The sequence below is a fragment of the Sinocyclocheilus anshuiensis genome, unplaced genomic scaffold (assembly GCF_001515605.1).
Source record: "Sinocyclocheilus anshuiensis isolate Anshui unplaced genomic scaffold, SAMN03320099.WGS_v1.1 scaffold3169, whole genome shotgun sequence".
NCBI classification, from domain to species: Eukaryota; Metazoa; Chordata; class Actinopteri; order Cypriniformes; family Cyprinidae; genus Sinocyclocheilus; species Sinocyclocheilus anshuiensis.
In genome coordinates this window covers 96,879-106,770 of record NW_015554242.1, presented here as the reverse complement: position 1 = coordinate 106,770, position 9,892 = coordinate 96,879, and the positions used below count along the sequence as shown (strand labels likewise).

The window sequence follows — 9,892 nt, the reverse complement described above, 5'->3', positions numbered from 1 at the left end:
GAGGGCCGGCAGCAGGTGAGCAAGCTAGTGAAACGTTGCATGCGCAAAAGAGAATGTCTGCACACATCCAAAAACTTATTTTAAATGCAAAACTGATTTTCGTGCATTCGAAATACTTTCTTCTTTGCAAGACAAACATTTTCTCCACGAAACTCAGTTCGCGCGTGTGCAAAACGCACTTTTGCGCGCTCAAAATATGATCTTTCGCGCGCAGAATTGTAATCCCATACTTATGTAGCCGAATCTGAGCTGGTGTGAATGGCACTTATACCGCAAATATATATTCTTAAGGACATCAAAACCTAAAATAAAACTCCAGAAAGTTGTACAATATGGGACCTTTGAGGAATCGCCTTGGTAGTCAATTTTATTTCTGGACATAAAATAAAGTAAGTGGAAAATAAATAATTGTCAAATGAATACGCAATCCTACTCCTGCTGACTGGCATTCCTAATCATTGGTATAAAAATTGTATTACATTACAGTCCGACGGCACATTTCGTGGCATGCAATATTTGCAATTAAGGATGATGCGATACATCTAGCCTATATCTATATACAATCTTTTATCGTTAAATCAAGTTTTGGTTCGTTTAAGATTTTCATCTGCACAAAGACTACAGCATTTGTCCATGACATGTGCCTGTAACTCGAACACTCACCAAGAAGCGCACAATGTAGTCGAAGTGAAACGCGTTTCTGCAGAAGCGAGCTTTGAGAAAATGACCCGACTTTCACTATAAATCACGTGCTTGTGTGAATTCCCATTGAGTTTGGGGCGGGGTCTAGCTTAGACCAGATAACGTAGATAGCAACCACACAACATGATGGACAATATTGTCCGAGCTGTTTTTGGTGGAGCTGTTGGTGGAGGTGTAGCAGGAGCTGTAATTGGTGGAGCTGAAACTGTAACTGTAACTGGAGCTGCTGTTGGAGCTCTTGGTGGAGCTGCTGTTGGTGGAGCTGCTGTTGGTGCAACTGCTGCTGCCAGCATTGGAGCTGTTGCTAAAGCTGTAGGTGTTGGAGTAGTTGGTGGAGCTGCTGTTGGTGGAGCTGTTCTTGCTGGAGCAGCTGTTGGAGGAGCTGTTGTTAAGGAAGCATTTCTTGGTAGACCTGTTGGTGGTAATGCTACTTGTGAAGTTCTTAAAACTGTTGTTGCTTTAAGTGTTATTAATTAGCTTTACAATTACAATGATCATAACAATAATAACACTCATTTCAACTGAGTAAACAGATTACATCAAACCAATTAATTTGACTATATTTATAAATATACAATTAAACTATATTATGCTAAAACTGATAGAACTGCTTATAGAACTGATGGAGCTGTAACTGATTTAATTAATCATTTTAAATCAATACAAATATTATACAAAATCTGAATTGTCTGAAAGATTATGGGATATGAGAGTATGATTTGACTCTCCATTCAGTGTATCCAAGGTCACATGGCATAAAATTATTTCATTTCAGATGAAGTCAGATTTATTTCATTATTCTATTTTTATTATTATTATTTTTTTAAATCATCATTATATCTTCTGCCTACTGATTTTCCACTGGCTGTTAGAATAGATAACTTTGCCAGCGCAGTTGACTCATTTTGAATATCGGGGAGAAATGGAAAAGAAACCTGATTGTGGACTGTAATAGGCCTATTTGACTTGAAACACAATCATATGAATTTTTCTTTTTTCTTTTCCGTCAGTTGGTGTTTCTTGGACCTTTGGGAAAAACATTCTGTGTTTAAAGGTGATATTTATTGGTGAATTGTTCCATTCCATAATTGTGTCTGTATTGTAACCTCTAAACCTTCCCAATAAATATGAATGTGAGATAACTTCTCAAGGTTATGCTTTGCCCTTTCTTCCTCAATACTGCAGAAGTAATTGTCCAGGGATTCATTATCATTTTCTGGCTGAAAACTTTTTCTGGTAACTTTTTCCTTTTTTATTTTTTTTATTTTTTTCCCTAGATCCCTGCAATAACTAACTAGCTAGCTAGCTAAATAAATAAATAACTAAATACATACATACGTACATACATACATACAAAAATGCAAAATAATATAAAGTTAATTAACAAATAAACATTATTGAAGAGAAGTAAGCAGTCACAATAAGAGCAAATAAAGAAATTAAAAGAGCACAAATAAATGATATAAATTAAATAAACAGTGCTTTAAGTTGATCAGGTCGGTCTAACAGTATACTGCTATCAAATCCTTATAATCTAGTGATGATAAACTTACTCTTTGTAAATGAGTAGTGAAATTAAAAAGAGCTGCTTTAGCTCCATCCCTAATCCTGACAGTCTGGCATTGTCTTGTCAAAGTGCTCACTGTACATATTGTGCTCACAACACAATTCAGTTTATAATATAAACTACAATATGTTAAAACTTAATGGCCCGGTTTCACAAACGGGGCTTAGCTTAAGCCAGGACTAGGCCTCAGTTAAATTAAAATATTTAAGCAACTTTTACAAAAATGCCTTAGAAGAAAACATTACAGGTGTGCATCTTGACACAGAACAATGACACTGACATATTTTAAGATATGTCAGAGCAAGATATTTTCAGTTGAGATGGCTCAAACATGCATTTTAGTCTGGGACTAGCTTAAGCCTTGTTTGTGAAACCGGGGGAATTATGTTATGATTTTTTTATGAAGTCTCAGCTTTCACAGCTGACTAGCGGTATAGTTTGTCACTGGTGGTCAATTAAGCTGTCTTGATCTGTTTTTATTCTTGTGCGATGGTTTGTAGATCCCCAAGCTGCCGACGAGTCAGGTATATTTTCTCCTGTCCCGATATGAGAGTTATGGAGAGTTGCCTGGAGCAATATGGCGGCGACGTTGACGTGCCCATGTCTATGGTCATCTACCTCTAGTCTAGATAGTTCACCTATATATTATCCTAGCTTGTAGTTATGCACGGTTGATAAAAATGTTAAAATTACACTTACTTTACTCAGTAACGAATCCCAACTCATACGCATGAGGCCTGACTGACTGACGTTAGGATAAACTTGCAGTAGGCGCGAAAATGCCGAGCCTGCTCAGCAAAGCCAACTGGTACGCACTTTAATGGTAAAATACAACTATAATCGCTCAAATTGCCCATTTTAACAATGTTTAACAGGTGGAGAAACAAATGTGTGTCAAATGGGACTTGTTCATTACAACTGCAGTGCTAATGCAGCACAGCACAGCTGGCACCGTCTCAAATGCAAAACTTGAAAGGTAAACACACTTCGGAAAACTATTGACAGAACATAACTAAAACACTATTCTGCAAAAATTAACAATAATCTCCCTAAAGTCATGTTACACAAGCATTCACTCACCTCATCCACGACATGTTGAATATGCTTCTTCGCGCTGCCCAACCGACAGCTTCGTCAAATTCATGTTGTTCGTCTGAAATTCCTCCACGATTTAGTTAGTTCGCTGTATAGTCTCGTGTCTCCTTGTTTGATGTTGCACTGCGATGTCTTTATGTATTAAACATAAATCTAATTTCTAGATTTGCTGAATACGTTTTTTTTTTCTTGGTGGAAAGGATTCTGAAATTGAATTAATGTTCAAATTTGACTCCTGCGCATTAATCCATGTTCAGAGATCTGGCCGGTTAGTGCCAAATCTGCCAATAAGTTAGAACTTAAAATGTTAAGTTCATTTAACTAAATTGGGCTCCTTGAATTACAATAACACTAAACTGACTTAAAAAATCAAGTTGAATCTAGTATAACTTGTATAAAACAGTTTAAATTGCTTAAATTATTTTCATGAGTTAAAGTAACTTAAAAACATAAGTTGTCATGACTTTTTCACCATATCATTTTTTACAGTGTGGAAAGGTTTACTTTAATTTAAGTTCACTGAACAAGCTATTTTTTTTGAGTGCAAGATGATGAACCAAGAAACTCAACATTGTATCAGTGTCACCTCGCTATCTGGGCTGTACTTAATGTATTTCTAGACGTTCGTTCGTGATGTGCAAAAAAGCACTGTAGCTGTAAATGGGTGTAATTTTGCAATAGGCTACAGCTCGTTTTTTCCATTGAACAGAAAGAGTGTGAAGGCGTGATCACAGAGTAGATCTGAAACTATGAATGCTTTAAGTGGGGACTGAAATTTTAAGGACCGGCAAGGAAACTCAAGGAAGATGAGATTCAGCTTTACAACGAATGATGTAAACATTTTTGTAAACATTATCCCTTTTAACACCCAATTTCTTAAGAATTGTATTGATATTATAGTTTAAACACACACACACATCCTCCATTCTTCACTTGATGCTCCTTCCTGTAGAGTTTAGCAGGACTTTGTACGTCTGAATTTAAGAAATCTAGAGAGTTCAGCTTGATTTGTCATTTTCTTTAACAAATTTCAATGCAAACACATAATTCTGAACTTAATTCACATTTAAAATCCAAATCTAGACCTTGAAAGTTGTAGTTGTGTAGGCTGTCAATGGAGGAACAGAAAGCTCTCATTTTATTAAAAATATGTTTATTTGTATGTTGACCATTTTCATTTTTTGGGTAAACTAACCCTTTAATGGGTTGTGAAAGAAAATATGATTGATTCGGAGTACTCACAATATTAAAATGTCCATCCCTCAAACAGGTACTCCAGTTTACATGAGTTTAGTGGATTCCAGTAATTGGAGAGCTTCATTAGACATGTGTTTATAGTATATAAGTGCACAGAGTGTGTAAAACACATTAGCATTCTAAAAAGCCATCAGTCGCAATAAATAATACAATATAATACAAAATGTTAAACAGCAGTTAAAACAGTTTTATAAAAAAAAAAAAGCTCAACAGGTTGCTGTCCTTCAGTAAACATCTATATATGTGAACATCAATGAGTTTGCTCACTGAATTGCACACATCTTCTGTTTTAGTAGTTTCTTCAAAGCCTGGATTGCAGCCTCCTCAAGACACTCTCTTCAGACAGAAAGCTACAGCGATTACACAGATTTCAGCAGCAATGAACTTAAGAGCATCACGTCGACACTCCTCGGCTAACAGGCAGTATATTTTCGTCCATTCTGTTTGAGAGACTAGTTTGTGCTCCTGTTTGAACTGCTTCACTTTCTCATCAAGTTTCTGATTCTGAATCTCCTGAATGCGTTTCTTTGTTTCATTAAACATGTCATTGGTGAAGTGCATCCCTCCATTTTCTGTCACCATCATCTCTATTTTCCTGATCAGATCTTTGAACTGTGGGGAAACTTGAAGAGTTGTTGTCCAGAAAGAAGAATCTGTTTCCACAACTGTGTATGAGGGACTGAAGTTCTGGATCACTATCCTGTAGAAACTGCTCAATGGTTTTATCTTCCTTCTCTAACTGATCTTTGTGAGTAAAGAGGATCATGGTGTGTTTTATCATCTGTTCCCCAAAGACTTCTTTGAGTCTCTCTATTGTTTTCTTATTTTCCTCAGTGAATCGACCCACTTTAATCACGATAATGAAAGCATGTGGTCCAGGAGAAGCAAACATCACACATTTAACTATTTCTTGTATAACTTCCTCCTCACTGAGTTCAGTATCATAAAGTCCAGGCGTGTCGATCGCTGAGATCTGTTTACCAAACCTCACTGTAGTTTCTGACTGACACTGTTTTGTCTGAGAGATTGTACTAGTGGAAGATTTGAACAGGTTTCTGCCGATGATAGTGTTTCCAGTGGCACTTTTCCCGGATCCAGTTTTTCCCAGCAGAACCAGCCTGATCTGGTCTTTCCTCTCAAGAATCACTGGAATCTCATCTAGATCTTTTGATGGAGACTTTCCTGAAACTACAACGGGAAGACCAATCATCAATGTACTGTTTAATTAAATAATATTCTCAATAGATTCTTGCATTTTTGAAGGGCCTATCGCACTGAGGGTGACGCAAAAAGGCGAATCGCTGATGAATGGTGCTTTCACACCAAACATTAGACGATGAATCGCCATTGGCTAATTCATGCCTGCGCAATATGTGGCACTGCCTAACAATGCATTTTACACCACACTAGGCGGTGCAACTCACCACTCAGCTGATAGTCCACTGTCAATACTTTGATAGTCCTGATAGTCCTACTGTCAATACTACTAGCCAATCAGAGGTGTTTCTGTTAGTTCTGCAAGCTTGCAAATGATTCAAGGGTGTCATTGCATCATACATTGGCGTCACTTAATCACGCTCAGTGTGAAAAGCCTTTAAAATCAGAGTGCAGATTCTCTTAATTAATCATGCATGAAATATATAAGTGCTTTACACTTAATGAATTACTTGCATGTCTTATAGAATTAATTTACAACAACAAATCATCTTACAGCTGACACCAGCAGAATCCATGCTTGATCTCCTCCTCATGTGTTTCATGATAAATTTCCCACTTTTCTCCATCATTCTTTCAATCATCTGCAGTAGTTCTTGAATCTGATCATGTGCCTCTTTCTTGTTATTGAAACAGTGAAACTTTCCTCCACATTCAGTCACCAGTTGCTGGACATCTGCATGGTTTTGCTTTTTTAGATGTTCATCAATGGTCTCATCCAGATCCTCCAGCTCATCTTTGTGTGTGAACAGAATCATGATGTACTTCTGAACTTCAGGACCAAATAAACATTTAATAGTATACAGGATCTCTTCCTCATTTTGCACAGGTTCCTCTAGAGGAACGGTGAGCAGAACTGCACTGAGACCTGCTGAACATCGAGAGACCAGCTGCTCTTTCAGACTTTCAAACTTCTCTTTGCTGAGATCTGGATCTAGTAGATCTGGAGTATTAATCACATGAACCTGCTTCCCATCGATCTGTGCTGCTTCTTCACAAACTTCAGCTTTGTGTTTCTTCTTACGTTTTTGAACTTTAAACTTTCTCTCTCGCAGTATAGTGTTTCCAGATGAGCTTTTCCCAGAACCATTTCTGCCCATCAGAAGAATCCGGATCACCGGATCATCTTGACTGGAGCTGATCGCTGAGATCTCTGAAAGAGACAGAAGGTATGGAGAATGATTGTGTAGAACAGGGTCATATGTATTACATTCCACAAGTTCAAATCTGAATCTGCAGTGTCCTATCCAAATAATATCACAAGTCATTCTTCATGATTTGTGAAACTTTCACAGTACAGTTTTGGAAATGTTGTCTTGATGATTATCATCAGTAAACCACTAATGGGTCATTACATGTCAAACTAACCAAATTTCAGAAACTTCCCGTTCAAACTTTTGTTACAGATATATATTTACTGAGCAATCCACTATTTTGTAGAGGGGATCAAAATTACTTTAGAAAACTGGCAGCGTCATTATTTTATTTTTACACAGAGATTGGTAGGTCTATTAGTTAAATCTTCCTTTTGGTATCTTCACTTTAAAGTTCCTTGATGGTTCAGTCCCAGAGATATGGAGATCTTAATGCTGCTCTATGAGTAAACTGGTAAATTGTACACATTTTCAGTTATCAAAAACCAAATGTGGGTCACTTCACACACAGCTGATACCTTTTCTTTTAAAGAGAAATATTTAAAGAATAAATAATGTTAAAACTAGAAATGTATCTATTTTTTTTTTGTCTATCAGCTCAATTGCACAGAACATACATGTCTGAGTGCCATAAATATTATTTTTCTATAGTTGTCATGCCTGTAAATCTAAAAGTATTCATGGTATTTTAATATCTTCTAGATTCTCATGCTTAATAAACTTTCCTTTCGGAATAGTCATTTTAATATCTAAAAAGTTCTTACACCAAGAGTTATTTTATAAAGTGTCAAAACTGTTACCACAGTATCAAAAGGAAAACAGAATTTATTACTGATCACACTTTGTGTCATTTAAACGTATTTTAATCATGATTTTATTAGTGCCATGTGCTCTTAGCGTTTATGCTAGCAAGTGGAGTTTTTGGCAAAAAATTAATAAAATTGTCAATTCTGTTACAGTCAAACTCTGTTACCAAGGTAGAGTAACAATGCTGACAATGCGGTAACAGAATTGACAGTCCATTGGACAATTGTCAATTCTGTTACTTTACAATTCTGTTACTTAAAGGGTCAACTCTGTTTATTAACTATTTTCACAAAAAACAATAAAACTGTTGTTTAAAATCTCATAAACATTATTGATGTATTTTTGCACCCTTATAATATTTCAACATTTTTTTTTTTTTACTGGATATTGTATATAATACATTTTCAGACGAAAAATATGTGCTCCATGTGAAGACATAGGTTTTTTTTTTTTGTTTGTTTTTTTTTAAGGTATGCATAGGTGAAATATTATCTCAGTTTCAAGTGCTGGAATGTAAGGACTGTTTGTCTAATGAAACAATAAGGATTTTTCCTGTTATGATTTATTGTTATTTCTACACATTGCCTAATTTGTCCATAACAGAGTTGACAAACAATAGAATAAAGACACTGTTTTTTTTTTTTTTCATTAAAAGTAAAAAAAGGAAGTAATCTGTGTTTGGCGAGCACTGAATCATTAAAATTAAATATGTTTTCTGTTAGTGAACAGTTCTTTCTTAACTTTTTGAAATGCCAGATGTATCTCCAATTATAGAATCACTCATTCTATTGTATCTTCATTCTATATCACTTCTATTATCGGCTCGGAATATAGGGCCTTCGTTAATTTGACTAGAAACACCAGATACTGGAAATATACAGTAGCCTATCGTTCCAGTATGACAGACTTCCGCGTTCAAAAAAGGTGGATACTAATGACCTTAAAATATTTTCACCTGATACATTTCCCATAAACTAAATTCTAAACTAAACGTCAGATTCGCGTATGAATTACTATTGATCAAATCGGTCTTAAAATGTCTGAAATTGTGTTTGCGATTCACTTTGATTTAATTCACCGAAACGGGCTACTTTATAAAACAGGGAAAAACGGCGCTACGTGAAGATATTACTAGCCACAATCCACTGTATGAAACAAAATTGGCAAATGTCTGTTATATTGTGTAAGCGATGATGCATCTGTTTACTGCAGCTTGCAGCTTTATCCAAACGTTAACTCCAATTCAGACCAGCTCTTACCAGGAGGTAGTTCAGGCCCCGTCGCCATCTTCACTGTATTAGGCCGATCACAAGACCATGAAAATGCTTCCTAAAAAACAAATGGACCAGGAGTCGATTAAACGTTGTTCACCTTCTAGTTTCACTTTTGTTGTGCTCTGCCCTCTTGCAGGCAATGTTGGGGAGTAACTAGTTACATGTAAAGGAATGACGTAATTTAATTACAAAATAAATGTAACTGTGAAAAGACGTGTAATTAAATTACAGTTACTTATGAAAATGTTACATTTTACAAAGGTGGGTTACATCTGAACATTTTCACACACATACAGATTATGATTGATTTCTTTCCCAAACTGCATTGACTGCTTTAAAATATGAGACACCAATGTTTCAGTTTAGGACACAGAATAAATATGCTTATTTGATAACTGTTTTATTTCCTATTTGGGTTTATGTATATGCTTTGATTTTTTTTAAAGAATAACTTTTATTTTCCCAAAGCATTGTTAGATGCCAGTGTTTCCTGTCATAGCTATGCAAAGATTTGATTTCAAAAACAGATTTTAAATCCGTATTTAACTCAGCTAGTAAGCAATATGATTTGGAAAAAACAAAACAAAAAAAGCATGCTGTTTGTGTGGTGGTTTCTTGTGGTTTTGCACTCTCTTTAACACACTGTTCACACTTGTGACTCTGATTGCAAGTTAAGTTTCCTTCTCTCTCTCACACACACACACACACACACACACGTGCTCTCCCCCCCTCATCCCCAGAAAGATTGACACCATATAAAAATAAGAAGGTCCGGGCCCTGTGTTTCTCCCTCTCACCACCAGAGGTCGCCATCTCCCTTA

General features: G+C 36.1%; 1 protein-coding gene and 1 pseudogene across 1 annotated transcript in view; both read right to left on the bottom strand.

Moving 5' to 3' along the window:
- LOC107671232 (GTPase IMAP family member 5-like) overlaps window positions 1-744 on the bottom strand; it is a 4,749-nt gene extending 4,005 nt beyond the window's left edge. Inside the window, exon 1 of the mRNA XM_016464134.1 lies at window positions 664-744. The gene's annotated coding sequence lies outside the window, so the exon portion shown is untranslated. The remainder of the gene's footprint in view (window positions 1-663) is intronic.
- Window positions 745-4,945: 4,201 nt separating this feature from the next.
- Window positions 4,946-9,100, bottom strand: LOC107671231 (GTPase IMAP family member 8-like; annotated as a pseudogene).
- Window positions 9,101-9,892: the final 792 nt, after the last annotated feature.